Source organism: Adiantum capillus-veneris, chromosome 6 (genome assembly GCF_014529385.1).
Source record: "Adiantum capillus-veneris isolate H3 chromosome 6, ASM1452938v2, whole genome shotgun sequence".
Classification (NCBI taxonomy): Eukaryota; Viridiplantae; Streptophyta; class Polypodiopsida; order Polypodiales; family Pteridaceae; genus Adiantum; species Adiantum capillus-veneris.
In genome coordinates this window covers 55,283,163-55,298,562 of record NC_140936.1, presented here as the reverse complement: position 1 = coordinate 55,298,562, position 15,400 = coordinate 55,283,163, and the positions used below count along the sequence as shown (strand labels likewise).

The following is a 15,400-nucleotide window of genomic DNA, read 5'->3' as shown; positions in this document are numbered from 1 at the left end:
GGACAGAACGCAGCACTAGAGGAAGAGGAGGCCCAACTCGCCAGTGCTAATAATGCTTAAAGGGTTTTAATCAACCAGAAGACAACGACCTTGACTAGTCTGGAAGCAATATATAAAGCTCTAAAGTTAGATAAATACATTTATCCATCTTTGGTGGACATCTCAGATCAAGATGAGAATTTGACATTGAACATTGAAGACCTCCAAAATCTAGTAGGCTCTATCAAGTCTGATATGGAAGAGAAAACATAAGAGTTTGCAGTTGCACAGGTAAATCGGATATTACTGGAGCACCTCATACACAAAGAGGATGATGAGGAAGATGAGGATGATGAACCAAAGCAGGACAAGGAGGATGGAGATGGGACAACTAAATGAAGGGATGATGATGCTTAACCTCCTCTAACACCTAAATCAGCCATAGGTGGACAATAGACATGTATTACACAAGGGGCTAAGGGAACGAGTAGTTTGTTTGCAAACCATACCCAACAACAAATGGACCAGACACAATCTAGACTCAACAACAAACGCAACAAGGGTGGAATGGGAAATAGCAAGCTCAGGTTGTTAATAGACTAAATAAGGGCAAGGAATTACTTAAAGATTTAGATTCAGACAAAAATCTTGATTACTCTATCAGTAGTGACCCTGGGGGTGATGACGACCACGACATCAATGATGACAAAAGATGCCATCGCTAACCATCTAGCCAGAGTTGATTGCAACTATGATGCCACCCATACTTGTAGTGAACCTGACCATGACAATGACATGGACGTGGATAGTGAGTACAAAAGATCTAAATTTTCCTTAACATGTTGCTCGCTCACAATCTGCATTATGCTCTTGAATGCCCACCATCATTAATTGCCCCTTGCAGCACACCAAAGAGATAAATTTTCCTTAACATGTTGCTCGTCACAATCTGCATTATTCTCTTGAATGCCCACCATAATTAATTTGTTATAATAACTAATATCTAATTATCCTAAATGATTTTCTCATGTTAAAATGATCATTTAATATGGGGAAGTACCAGGGGAGAAAAAGCGAGATTATTAGTAAGGCTAGCAGATTGGTCACAGTAGGGGGGCCCACACTAGGGATCCAAAGGGGTACCATCTGCAGAAGAGCAATGTGCAATGTGCAATGTGCAATGTGCAATGAATGGGCTCCAAAGACCTTAGAGTTCAGCCCATTAAGACTTCCAAAAGGTTAAGTTCCAAAATTTCAAAGTGTAAGTCCAATGGTCAAATGTTAATGGAATTGGATACTTTGTGTGTGTACAAAAATCCAAATAGCTAGAGGACAAGTTAGAGGGCGAGTAGGGAAGATGACAAAGCTTGAGAAGTGACTAGACACACACACACACACACACACACACACACACACACACTATACACCTAAGCTTACCCTTTCCACAAAGTAAAGAGGACACATGTCAGGCATGCAAAGAAACCCCCAATTCTTGCCTGAATCCTATTGGATGGGCACACAGGTGGACCAATGAGAAGTTAGCTAGTGTAAACTAAAATTTTATTTTTATAAATGCTCAAAAAAATAAGCAATAAGAAATAGTCTCCCTAAAAGACTATTGGACAGTCAAAAGGTCCAATGATAATTAAGCAGATCCTAAAATTGCTTAATTCCTATTGGCCAAAGGACTAAAAGGTCCAATAGCAAAGCAGATAATTAAATTAATTATTTGACATTTACAAAATGGAAAAAAGGATGGACACTTGTCACAAGGATCTTGACTGGGCCTCTCAAAGGCTATTGGCCAAATTATTTACGGGCCAATAGGAACCCAGCAAGAGTAAAACTCGTACTCAAATACTATTGGCTAGGCTTTTCAAGGGCCAATAGGTATGCATCATGAGTAATTAGCAAGGGGGGTCAACCAAGAGGAGAGAGAGGGCTATTTTGAAGGGCATTATTCCACACACACTCACACAACTCATGTGTAGAGCAAGAAAATCATCTCCTTCTCCAAGCTTTAATGGAAAGCTCATCTTCTTCTCCAAGTTTGAGAGTGGAGGCCTACACCAACAACTCTTGGATATGGAATGCAAATCCAACCAAGAGCTAAGCTTCAATGCCATGCTTCTCTCCTCTATTATCTAATTACTAAGATAAGCTAAGCTACAAGAGTAATTAATTGAGAAAATACTTCTTTCTCGTAAGAATACTCCTTCTTCCTCTAGATCTACTCTCATACCCCGCTAGCTCTCACCATCTTCGAAGGTGTGTGAGGTCTTGGGTCTGAGACCAACGAGTAATTGATGTTATGTGTTATCACGTGTAAGTTTGGTGCATGAAGCTTCCATATTCATAGCACCGATGATGTTTTTACCAAGGAACACAAAGAATTGTATTGTACAAAGTCTCTCTTAATGGGAGAAGTTATAATACAAATGCCTAATGGAGGGGGGACTGGTCCATGTAAATCCGGTCCTCAATAATTGTCAATTGTTCTATTTCTCTCCCTCTTTCAAGTATTGTTATGCTAAACTAATTAGGTGTTATGCTAATGTTGTTATCTCCAACCAAGCACTCTTGTATGCTCATTAGGAATTTTCTCTTAATGAAATGCTCACTATGTTAAGTTATTTTCCGCTATTTACAAGCTTTATAGACCAGTAATTGTTACATTGGTATCAGAGCTATCGGTTTCTCTTTTCTTGCTCAAGAAGAGAGGTCCTCAAGCTTGCTACAAATGGTTGGTATTATTAATTGCATGAGGGTAAGGAGAACATGGATTTATTATCCTTGACGTGCGCCTGCTTCGTGCAGTTAACGGGGTATCACAGTCGAGAGCTATGGTCTTAATAATGGATTCCCAAGGGGCTTGCCTACGGCTTAACCATTATTGAGCTATTAGAAGCTTGACAGGAGCCGGTGCCGACTGGGCTATGATAAACCCTCTCTTCTATTCCTTGCAATTAATGATATTCCGAGGTACGGGTATAGATGCTTGAGTGCTTATCTTTGAAAGTAAAGAGGAGTAGCAACTAGGGCTTGAAGTGCCAAAGTACAAGTACAAATTTACACCTAAAACTTAGTTATAATGGATGACAATAGTAGAGAAAGTGAAATTAATGTTGATGGCTTTGATTTTGCTAATGGTCAAGCTACTAATGATGCCCCTATGCTTGTGAACTATCTTGTTACTAGGCTTCAACAAGCCATGGGCAACCCATCCCTCCAAGGTGAAGTACAACAACAATTACGCATCCATGGGATTATCCAATCTCCTCACCTAGAAGAGGGAGTACTCGCCTATGAAAGCTCCTAGTGAGATTTCTAAAAGAGGGCTTTCTACGGTGAGAGAAGAGGAGGACCCATACGAAGGACCCGAAAGCTTACAAGTTGATGGGGCAACTCCCTCACCAAGGAGAGCCCAAATCTCAACGGTAGAGCCCCCACCGAAAGAACGAGAAAGAAGTGAATCTCCTGCCACCTCGTCGGAGATGGCACCACAAAGAAGGCGGGCAAAACGCTCTCCAACACCCCCTAAACGGAGAAGACCATCGGATAGTCCTTCTCACCGTAATTCAAAGAAGGAAGAAAGGAAGTATGAGAAGAAAAAGGCAAGAAAGAGGTCACCCTCTTCTCCATCTTCATCATCCTCCTCCTCTTCTGAAGGAAGTGATGGTGTGGCTCCCAAAGAATTCAAAAGGAGAGGCCATAGGAAATCCTATGCCGCTTGGAAGAGGTCTTCCAAGCTCAAACAGTTCAAGGAGGGAGGAAAGAGTATCTCTTTTCTTACCTACGATGGCACCTTTGGTGCTACGGACAAAGTCTTGGCCTTTATTCAACAATTTGATGCGGCATTTGGAGATGAGGGCTTCACGGAGTCCTCTAAGATACGTCATGTAGCCATGCATCTCCAAAAGTCTACCAGGCAATGGTGGTCTAGCCTACGAGCAAACGGTGAAGCTCCACAAACATGGAAAGCTTTAAGAGCTTCCATTATGAAGCAGTTTTTGGCTAGCGATGCCAAAGACAGAGTGCTCACCGAATATCAAAGCTTGAAGCTCTCTCCCTACGAATCTATTCACAAATACGTAGACAAGTTTTGGGATTTACATCTCAAAGCCACTGTATACAAAAAGATAGATTTTGGAAGAGCAAAATCAACAATTTTGTGCGGGTTTATCTGAAGATATGGCGGAGTATGTCAACTCCCAAAGGCCTTGCACTATTTCAGCGGTCATACACCATATTATGGTGGCTTCAAGAATCCACTTCCAACAAGGGGCTAAGAAAATTCTTAAGCCCATGGAAAGCAAAGACCGTAATGAGCCTAAGGGGAAGGACCATGTCCAAAAGTTTCCCAAGGGCAACTTCAACAACAACAAAGCTAAGGAGAAGGGAGTCTACAAAGGCAAAAATAAACTCTCTCCTGAAGAGCTAGAGCGTTATCGCAAGGATAACTGTTGTTTCAAATGTGGGGAGCAAGGGCATGCTTATCGTGCTTGCCCACAGAAGAACACACACAATGAACCTCCTAGAGCTTCCATAATTGAAGTTAAAGAAGAAGATGCTCACCGCAAAGGATCTCCTCTATGCCATGCTTGGGGGAAGGTGAGAGAACATGATGCTTTCATTCTCTTCGACAATGGCTCTACTCACAATTTCATATCCACGGAGTTGGCCACTAAGCTAGGCATCCAAGCCTTTGAGATGGGAAATCCCCTACCAGCCGATAGTGATTTCAAGGGAGAAGAAGTCCCAGTTACTCCCTTGATTGGGAAATTGAGGCTTCATGTCCAAAGTTATGTAGACAAAGAGGATTTCTTCATCTCTCCCCTTAAGCATGAGGATGTAATCCTAGGGGCACCATGGTTTGATCGCATGGCGGCCAACATCAAGTTTCCTGAAAGGCAAATTTACTTTAAATACAGGGACAAAGACATGTACATACATGCTAATGAGTCAGGTAACACTATACCTCTTGTACATAAGCAAGCTTTTGATAAGTCAATAAAGAGCTCTATTTCTGTGTACATGATATTTGTAAAAGACTCTCAAAATGAACCTAATGTTCTGTCAAATAAAAATAAAGGGAATAAAAAAGAATTAGGGTTATCTAATTTCCTTAATGAATTCCAAGATGTTTTTATTGACAACATTCCTAATGAATTGCCTCCAAAACTAGGGGATGATGACCATGCAATCGAGCTTCTTCCAGGAAGCTCACCGCCTAAAAAACCTCCTTATCAAGCTTCTCAAGCTCAACAAGAGGAAATTATGCGGCAAGTGCATGAGTTGGTTGAGAAAGGAATGGTTAGGCCTAGTTCATCTCCATTTTGTTCACCAGTTTTATTAGTGCAAAACAAAGATGGCACATATCGTATGTGTGTCGACTATAGAGCACTAAATAGGATCACTATCAAAAATAGGTTTCCCGTTCCGCGGGTAGAAGACCTATTTGATAAGCTACAAGGATCGACCTACTTCAGTAGGATTGACCTAAAAAGTGGCTACCACCAAATAAGGATTGTTGATCAAGACATTGTAAAGACCGCATTGTAAAGATGGCACATATCGTATGTGTGTCGACTATAGAGCACTAAATAGGATCACTATCAAAAATAGGTTTCCTGTTCCGCGGGTAGAAGACCTATTTGATAAGCTACAGGGATCGACCTACTTCAGTAGGATTGACCTAAAAAGTGGCTACCACCAAATAAGGATTGTTGATCAAGACATTGTAAAGACCGCATTTCGCACTACGTTTGGTCTCTACGAATTCATTGTCATGCCTTTTGGCTTGACCAATGCACCAGCTACATTCAATCGCATGATGGAGAACCTCTTTAGGCCTCACCGTAGTTACACTGGAGTGTTCTTTGATGATATAATCATCTACTCCAATTCCTTGGACGAACACAAACAACACCTCCAGGTAATTTTTCAAGTTTTGCGAGAGAATAAGCTTTACATAAATCAAAAGAAAAGTGAATTTTTCTTACAAGAGATTCAGTATTTAGGTCATATTATCTCTAAAGATGGAATCCAAATGGATCCATCAAAGTTAGAAGTAATAAAAGCATGGCCTAACCAAAAGAATCTGCATGAATTAAGAAGCTTTATAGGTATGTGTGCATACTATAGACGCTTCATAGAAAAATTCTCACTCATAGCAGGACCATTGCATGACCTAACAAAAAAGAACGTTAAGTATGCATGGACTACCAAGGATAACACTGCTTTTGAAAAGCTTAAAGAGAAGCTTATCTCTCAACCTGTGCTTACACTACCGGATCTCTCAAAGCCATTTGAGGTCCAATGCGATGCTTGTGGTGATTGCCTTGGAGCCGTGCTGCTCCAAGAAGGGCACGCCATAGCATATGAAAGTCGAAGGCTCGACCCAGTTGAGCAAGCTCTAGGCATATATGAAAAGGAACTCCTCGCAGTTCTACATGCCTTAGACACGTGGAAGCACTACTTATTGGGGACTCCTTTCATTCTACAGACGGATCACCAAAGCCTCAAGTACTTCATGACGCAGACCAAGCTCTCTGACAAACAAATGAGGTGGGAAAATTTCCTTTCGCAATTTCATTTTCATATTGCTCACATTGTTGGCAAGCATAATCAAGTAGCTGATGCACTCTCAAGATGACCGAGAGTGAATGCGGTTTCCATAGCAACTCACAATGATCTATCTTCTATGATAGATGAGTACGCTATCGATTCCGATTTTAAAGATGTGATGTCAGCCCTTGCACTAGGAAAGAAAGAGGAACCATTTACCTTACAAGATGGTTATCTTCTCTATGGTAATAGGCTATGTGTTACTAACTCACTACATGAGAAAGTAATGTATGAATCTCATGCTCCTCCATATGCGGGGCATAGAGGGATTCAAGCTACCCTAAGAGGGAAAGCGAACATACAAGAGTATGTTTCAAAATGTGTGGTTTGCCAAAAGACAAAGTTTGATAGAGGGAAGCAATCTGGTTTGCTTCAACCTTTGCCAATCCCTAATTCACTCTGGGAGAGCATATCCATGGATTTTATCTTTGGATTGCCTAAGTCTATCCATGGGAATACGGGAATATGGACAATAGTAGACAGGTTCAACAAACAAGCGCATTTCATACCTGTCAAAAAGACTATTAAGGCCCATAAAATGGCAACCCTCTTTATATCACAAATCTTTAAGTACCACGGCTTGCCAATGTCAATAGTGTCGGATAGAGATCCTAGAATGACCAGCAATTTTTGGAAGGGTCTCTTTGAGAATTTAGGTACAAGGCTAAATTTCTCTTCGGCCTATCACCCGTAAACGGATGGTCAAAGTGAGATATCTAACCTAACAATTCTTGATCTACTCAAAGCTTATGTCACTGAAGTAGATCAAAGATCCCAATGGGAGAAGTACTTACCTTTAGTGGAGTATGCTTACAATAACACAGTACATACATCCACGGGAAAAGCACCTTTTGAGGTAATTGAGGGCAGATCAAAAAGTCCCCTGCTACTTAAGGTACATGGGAAGATCTTCGCTGCAGATGAATATAGCCGCGACCTACAAGAATCTTTCCAAAAGATTAAAGATGCTATATCCATCTCACAGCAAAGGCAAAAGGCTGCTGCTAACAAGCACATAAGAGCCCTGACCTTTAAAGAAAACGATTGGGTCTTGCTTAAATTTCCCAAGGCTCGAATAAGGCACACAACGGCAAGAATCCTACATGACACCAAAAATACTATGCTAAACTAGCAAAAAGGTACTATGGCCCCTTTAGCACATCAATGAGACAGCTTATCAACTCAAGTTGCCCAACCACTGGCTCATACACAATGCTTTTCATGTGAGCCTGTTAAAGCCTTACCAAGGAGATCCACCCCAAGAAGCAACCATAGAAGACCCAGCGGAGATTGAAGACCAAGAAGAGGTACTACAGCCAGAGTCCATTCTCCGACACGAAGACAAGTTATTGAGAGGTGGTAATATTATCCGACGGTATCTTAATATGTTTAAGAATCATCCTTTTGAAGATGCTAGATGGATGCAAGGCATACAATTAAAGGATAACCTAAACCTTGTCAATGCTTACAATGATTCCCTAGAGTAAGCAAATGTAAATATGTTTTAAATGATCAATGTTTTTGTCTTGTAAGACTCTTTCTTTTTTTCTTTATTGTGCACAAATGTTAAGAAGTATGCATGCTTAGGATCAAGTTTGCAGAGACGACGTCTCCCAAACACCAAGTAGAGCTTGTCACTCTACTATGGAAGATTGATAGGACTAATGAGCATACATGCTTGCGGCAGCTTCAGCTCTCAAGCGCCAAATGGATTAGTCATCCATTGCGGAATGATGTCGTAGGGTAAAATAGGGATCCTATACCCGCTAAGCAAAAGACTAATAACTATGCTTTATCATCTCTACCTCATAGTCGAGGACGACTATGATTTCAAGAGAGAGGTAATGTCATAATCACTAATATCTAATTCTCCTAAATTATTTTCTCATGTTAAACTGATCATTTAATATGGGGAAGTACCAGGGGAGAAAAAGCTAGATTATTAGTAAGGCTAGGAGATTGGTCACAGTAGGGGGGCCCACACTAGGGATCCAAAGGAATACCATCTACAGAAGAGCAATGTGCAATGAATGGGCTCCAAAGACCTTAGAGTTCAGCCCATTAAGACTTCCAAAAGGTTAAGTTCCAAAATTTCAAAGTGTAAGTCCAATGGTCAAATGTTAATGGAATTGGATGCTTTGTGTGTGTACAAAAATCCAAATAGAGGACAAGTTAGAGGGCGAGTAGGGAAGATGACAAAGCTTGAGAAGTGACTAGACACACACACACACACACACACACACACACACACACACACTATACACCTAAGCTTACCCTTTCCACAAAGTAAAGAGGACACATGTCAGGCATGCAAAGAAACCCCCAATTCTTGCCTGAATCCTATTGGATGGGCACACAGGTGGACCGATGAGAAGTTAGCTAGTGTAAACTAAAATTTTATTTTTATAAATGCTCAAAAAAATAAGCAATAAGAAATATCTCCCTAAAAGACTATTGGACAGTCAAAAGGTCCAATGATAATTAAGCAGTTCCTAAAATTGCTTAATTCCTATTGGCCAAAGGACTAAAAGGTCCAATAGCAAAGCAGATAATTAAATTAATTATTTGGCATTTACAAAATGGAAAAAAGGATGGACACTTGTCACAAGGCTCTTGACTGGGCCTCTCAAAGGCTATTGGCCAAATTATTTACGGGCCAATAGGAACCCAGCAAGAGTAAAACTCATACTCAAATACTATTGGCTAGGCTTTTCAAGGGCCAATAGGAATGCATCATGAGTAATTGGAAAGGGGGGTCAACCAAGAGGAGAGAGAGGGCTGTTTTGAAGGGCATTATTCCACACACACTCACGCAACTCATGTGTAGGGCAAGAAAATCATCTCCTTCTCCAAGCTTTAATGGAAAGCTCATCTTCTTCTCCAAGTTTGAGAATGGAGGCCTACACCAACAACTCTTGGATATGAAATGCAAATCCAACCAAGAGCTAAGCTTCAATGCCATGCTTCTCTCCTCTATTATCTAATTACTAAGCTAAGCTAAGCTACAAGAGTAATTAAGTGAAGAAATACTTCTTTCTCGTAAGAATACTCCTTCTTCCTCTAGATCTACTCTCATACCCCGCTAGCTCTCATCATCTTCGAAGGTATGTGAAGTCTTGGGTCTGAGACCAACGAGTAATTGATGTTATGTGTTATCACGTGTAAGTTTGGTGCATGAAGCTTCCATCTTCATAGCACCGATGAGTTTTTACCAAGGAACACAAAGAATTGTATTGTACAAAGTCTCTCTTAATGGGAGAAGTTATAATACAAATGCCTAATGGAGGGGGGACCGGTCCATGTAAATCCGATCCTCAATAGTTATCAATTGTTCTATTTCTCTCCCTCTTTCAAATATTGTTATGCCAAACTAATTAGGTGTTATGCTAATGTTGTTATCTCCAACCAAGTACTCTTGTATGTTCATTAGGAATTTGATCTTAATGAAATGCTCACTATGTTAAGTTATTTTCCGCTATTTACAAGCTTTATAGACCAGTAATTGTTACAAATTGCCCCTTGCAGCACACCAAAGAGGGGTGTAAAATGCCACTTGACATTTCTACAGATAGCTCCATCCACCACCCCTCCACAAGGTTGAAAGTCGTAAGCCCACAAGGCATCACTGTAATGTAGTAGAAAAGCTCCTTGTGCCAAACTCCAGGGTCTGAACCAAACTTTGCTTCAAGTATTGCATCTCTGACCATTCTCCAGCATGCCGAAATACATTCATGCACGTTCGTATATAGTCGATATGTGCGATGCCCATGGAATTCCAAAGTATTCTCTTCGATCACTATGATAACATATGCATGTGTCAAGGGGTCCATAGCCATAGTGACCTTGTGCAAAAGACCCAAATAGAGCATGTTAGGGAGGAGCCTCCAAGACTTTTGAGACAAGGTTGACGATGATGAGAGACCTACACTCAAAGACCTTATTACCGATGCAGACAAGGCCATGGGAGGCGGCCAAGATGGAAGCATCGGGGGCCCATGGGTTTGATATGCTTGTGCCAAAGGGTGTAGGCAAAGGGGCCCCTTGGTGGTAAGCATGAAGCATGCATTAGAAGAACCTGCCCTCCTAATATTGTTGGCTTGTGTTGGATTTGTGTGAGAGATGGCTGTTTGTGGAGAGGATTAAGTTCCAACTTTTGCACACACATCGACAAAATAGCTTTGCGCTTGTGGAACGATAGGAAGGAGCTTTTCTACCACATCATCAGGTAGAGTGCTTAGTGGGTACTCTGTGAACACTCCCACTGACAATAAATTAGAGACGTGTAGAGGAATTCTCATGCCATTTGCACACATTGCAAAGCATTGATGATCGCCCAAAAAAGGAGCGATGGAGCAAGGTAGGGTCTAAGGGAGATGATGATAAACAGAGATGGCAGAACAGCCCAAGGATAGAAGATTTTATCAACACATGGAGAATTCCTCATGCGAAACTGTTGAGAGAAAATCTAGACGTAGGGGAAAGAAATTGTAGCAGAACTGTGTGAGCAAACAAGAGAGAGACCTTGGGACTTGGGCGTAGAGACAGGAGGGAGAAAGCGAGCAAGCTGCAATGGAGCCACCCATCTTGCTAAGTCTTTAGTCTTTAAGAAGACCATCATTTAATAGTGAAGCCGATCATGGATGTTGTTTTTGACTTCTTCCTCCTCCGACATCAAAAAATGCACTCGAAATCTTTTTCTCCTACCACGCTCGCTATAAGAGGTGTCATATCACTGAAGGCTTTTGCTCCAAGTCACCCTTCACCCCACCAAGGCATCATTGCCTTTACAACCCACCTTGTTGGCACTACCTACTTGCATTTAATGATATAGTCTTTAGCCTTTAAGAAGACCATCATTTAATAGTGAAGCCGGTCATGGCTGTTGTTTTTGACTTCTTCCTCCTCTGACATCAAAAATGCACTCGAAATCTTTTTCTCCTGCCACGCTCGCTATAAGAGGTGCCATTTCAGTGAAGGCTTTTGCTCCAAGTCACCCTTCACCCCAGCAAGGCATCGTTGCCTTTACAAACCCACCTTGTTGGCACTGCCTACTTGCAGGTAATGATATAGGCGTGGTTCCTATCAAATCTTGTACACATTTTTTGGCCTGCCCAAAGGGAAAAGACTATATAGATGCTTTCTCTTAACGCTGACTAAAATAGGAAACAAATTGAGTTGTATTTTCAAGCAATTTTTTATAGGCCAAAAATGTTGATTGGTTGAAATAGCATAGTGGGCGCTCATTTAGATGACTAGTGTGTAAATCTAATGATGGACTTTAAAAGTGTCTTGAGTTTTGAAATAGGAAGTGAATGCTCATTGACCAAGGAAAGGATTTTGGGCTCAAAGCATGAAACATTGAAGTTTGAACTAAACTTTTACCTCAAGTAAATTTTTGCTAAATTGATAATATTGGTCTTGTGTAGAGAGAGTTCACATGAAAAAAAATAGATGGTTTATTTTTAAGCTTACAAACTCTAAAGCTTAAAAATTGTTGATCTAGTGTTTCCTCTTTTTTATGAATTTTGAACAAAATATAAGTTTCATAATTTAATCGCTACTGGGTCTGCGCTCCTAATTAACCTGAATCTACGCAGATGCTGTTGACTTGGACGTGCAAATTCGTTGGACAAAAAACAAAACAACAGACGACGTATATGCGCAGGCGATCGCACCTTTGTCCTCTTGACTCGCTGGCAGGTAAGACAAAACGAGGTTCAGCTGCACTGTCTACATGGTGCCTGAGGGAAAGCGACACAGAGAGCGCAATATGTTCAAAAGCATCAAAGACAGAGTTCTGTCAATATTTCAAGAGCAATCCTTGACATAACTGTAACAGAAGCCTAGGCATGTTAGTTCTGTCAGACAAAACATCCACTGTATACAACGAGCAGGGATGACCAGAGTACAATAAGGGCGTTTTTTCTATGGAGTTTTATACAGCCAAAAAAACCAAAACATCTTGGTGCCGCCAGTAATTCCGTTTACATTATCAGAAGTTACAATTGTTTTGTACAGCAAGAAAAACCAAAACATCTTGGTGGCGACAGTAATTTCGTTTACATTATCAGAAGTTACAACTAGTTGGAGCTAAAACCAAAACATCTTGGTGGCGACAGTAATCTCGTTTACATTATCAGAAGTTACAACAAGTTGGAGCTCCTATTCAGGATATTTGAAAACCTGCACAATATCGTATTAAGTCTATTCACTTGGGTTTTAAGAGCTGCGAGTTCTTTTGCTAATGACGAGATTTTCTCTTCCAACTTCGTGACTTGTATATCAGCAGCATTGATTGCATAATTGTCGATTGCATCTTTCGAACTATGTATGGCTTCAATAAGTTCCAACCAAAGCGGACGGGTATTTCTAGTTTCATCTCCACCCAACTCTTTCAAAATTGCAGCAAGCATGTCCTCTATCCTGTCAATTCGTGGGTCTTCTATGGTACCAAAAGACTCATCTGGTTGTGTCTAAGTCAATCAAAGCATCTGATTTTCATCTTTCTCATCCATTTTGACACTGTAGACAAAACAAATTGTTATCACTTCTATATTTTTTGGCTATAATAAAAAAGAATAAAGTGATTGGTAGCAAACACACCACACTAAGAAACTGTTGTCACATCAAGACGATGCACAAGCGGAATGAAATATTCTCCTACTTCTGCATCTCTTATGTCAACATCAAAATCAGAATTATCAACAACGGTTGTTGATGGACTACAAAACACATTCATCATGATCAAAAATCCCATACCAACAATAGTTCTGCATCAACTTTGACAAGCATACCTCTGTCTCTCTTGCCAACGACAATGGAACCACTCTGCACGAGATTGTGTGTTTCCATCGACATCATCATTAACAAAAATCTTCACAATATCTTGGTATGTTGCTGTGGATGGATATATCATACACCTCCACAATGCTTTGATCTTTGCAAGGTGCATTCCACGACCCTGATAAGGAGTTATCCAGGATGATGAGGGATAGTACTTTCCAGTTTTGACCATTATATGCAATGTAGATAGAAAGTCATTCCCTGCTGGGTGCGTAGCTTAAATTTCCAATACATTAGTGCCCTATCAAAGATGTTCGTTGGTGTCAAGCAGACCCTATTTTTCAATTCATCAGCTCCATATAAGCTATACAACTCTACACCGGTATTCACATCGTCACTACTTATATTGTGCACGACTTTTTGAAAACATGGTTCATCTTGGTCTTTTAGACAATACCCTACCATGCCTTCAAACGTGTGCATCTTGTGTTGTTTCAACCCGCGACACAAAACCATTCCCCCTGCAGGCAGTGACTTACCCCAACCTAAGTAGGCTTTTATTTTCTTATTGACTGCAATCAATGATGTTGCCCAAAGACGGACAACCATTTGCAAATGAAGGTGGAAGAGTGCCCCTCCTCTTTCCAATGCACACAATCCAGCCAATGTTTCCCTTTTCAAGAAACAACTTCATGCACCCCAACAACCCTATGTCTACATCATCACCACCCATAGATATAGTAACACTGACTTCCATCACTCTTGCCTCTGGCTTCCTTGCTTTCAAGGAGCCAGCATTGCAACCTTCAGTATTGGTAGCAATGCCAACACCTTGTTTCCCTTTCCCTCGCGCTTCAGACTTTAGCATGGTCATTGTTTACACCTACAAGAACCAAAGCAATGCGAAACACCTATGGTTGGCTCAGAACAACAACGAAGATCAAAAGACAGAGCAGGGCACAACAAAACTGCTATAACTCACTAGAGCTGCCTACACTCAAGACTAACAACAGAGCAACGAAAGAATAATCCACAGATTTGCTATAGCTAAACACAAACTACAACAATGAATTCATGCACTGAAGAGCAACAACACAACACGTCCATGACACACAAGTTGCTATGACTTACTAGAGCTCGATACAGTCAAGACTAACAACAGAACAATTCATCGGCTCCTATAGCTAAACACACATTGCAACAATGAATTCATGCAGTGAACAACAGCAGCACAAGACGTCAGCAAACTTACATCATGTTCGCGCTCGTATTCGTCAGCAAAAATCCCCAAGACACACGTAGCGACCAAATAGACTTCGAACAAATACATGTCTCCTTTTCCCCGCCGTGCCTTGCTGGAACCTTCTTGCAACGTGTCATATCTAGCCAAGATTTGCATGACACGCGGTGTTCTCTTTTCCATTAATTTCTCAAATTCCAAGTAAGCCACAATGCATCTGCAGAGATTCCGTCTAATAGCCCTGCTTGTCAAAATTGGGGGCGCCTACTCGCTTTTCAAACCTTTTTTTTACCTAATTATTTTGAATTGCCTTAGTTTGGGATATGGTCAAAGAGACTATTACAAAATAAAGTAATGGACTTGTTCAAATGGCTATCTGCAAATGAGTTTGACATGTAGGACAAGTCCTCCATTCCCAATAGATTGGGAATGTTCATTCCTTGGGTACAACAATTCCATATATATATATATATATATATGTGTGTGTGTGTGTGTGTGTGTGTGTGTGCGTGTGTGCGCCCCGTGTGCGTGTGTGTGTGTGTTTTAAGTTGTGATAACTTTATTCTAGTCTACCATTTGCCTCTATACTCTTATGAAATTTTGCGCCTCCTCCCCCTCCCCCCAAAAAAAACAAACATTAATTTATTTTATGAAAGAGTGTGTGTGTGTGTGTCTCTCTCTCTCTCTCTCTCTCTCACACACACACACACACACACACACACACACACATATATATATATATATATATATATAGAGAGAGAGAGAGAGAGA

The 15,400-nt window shown here is 40.9% G+C and overlaps 2 pseudogenes; both read right to left on the bottom strand.

Moving 5' to 3' along the window:
* Nucleotides 1–10,094: 10,094 nt before the first annotated feature.
* LOC147455537 (uncharacterized) lies at nucleotides 10,095–10,668 on the bottom strand (annotated as a pseudogene).
* Nucleotides 10,669–12,749: 2,081 nt separating this feature from the next.
* On the bottom strand, nucleotides 12,750–14,263 carry LOC147455536 (uncharacterized; annotated as a pseudogene).
* Nucleotides 14,264–15,400: the final 1,137 nt, after the last annotated feature.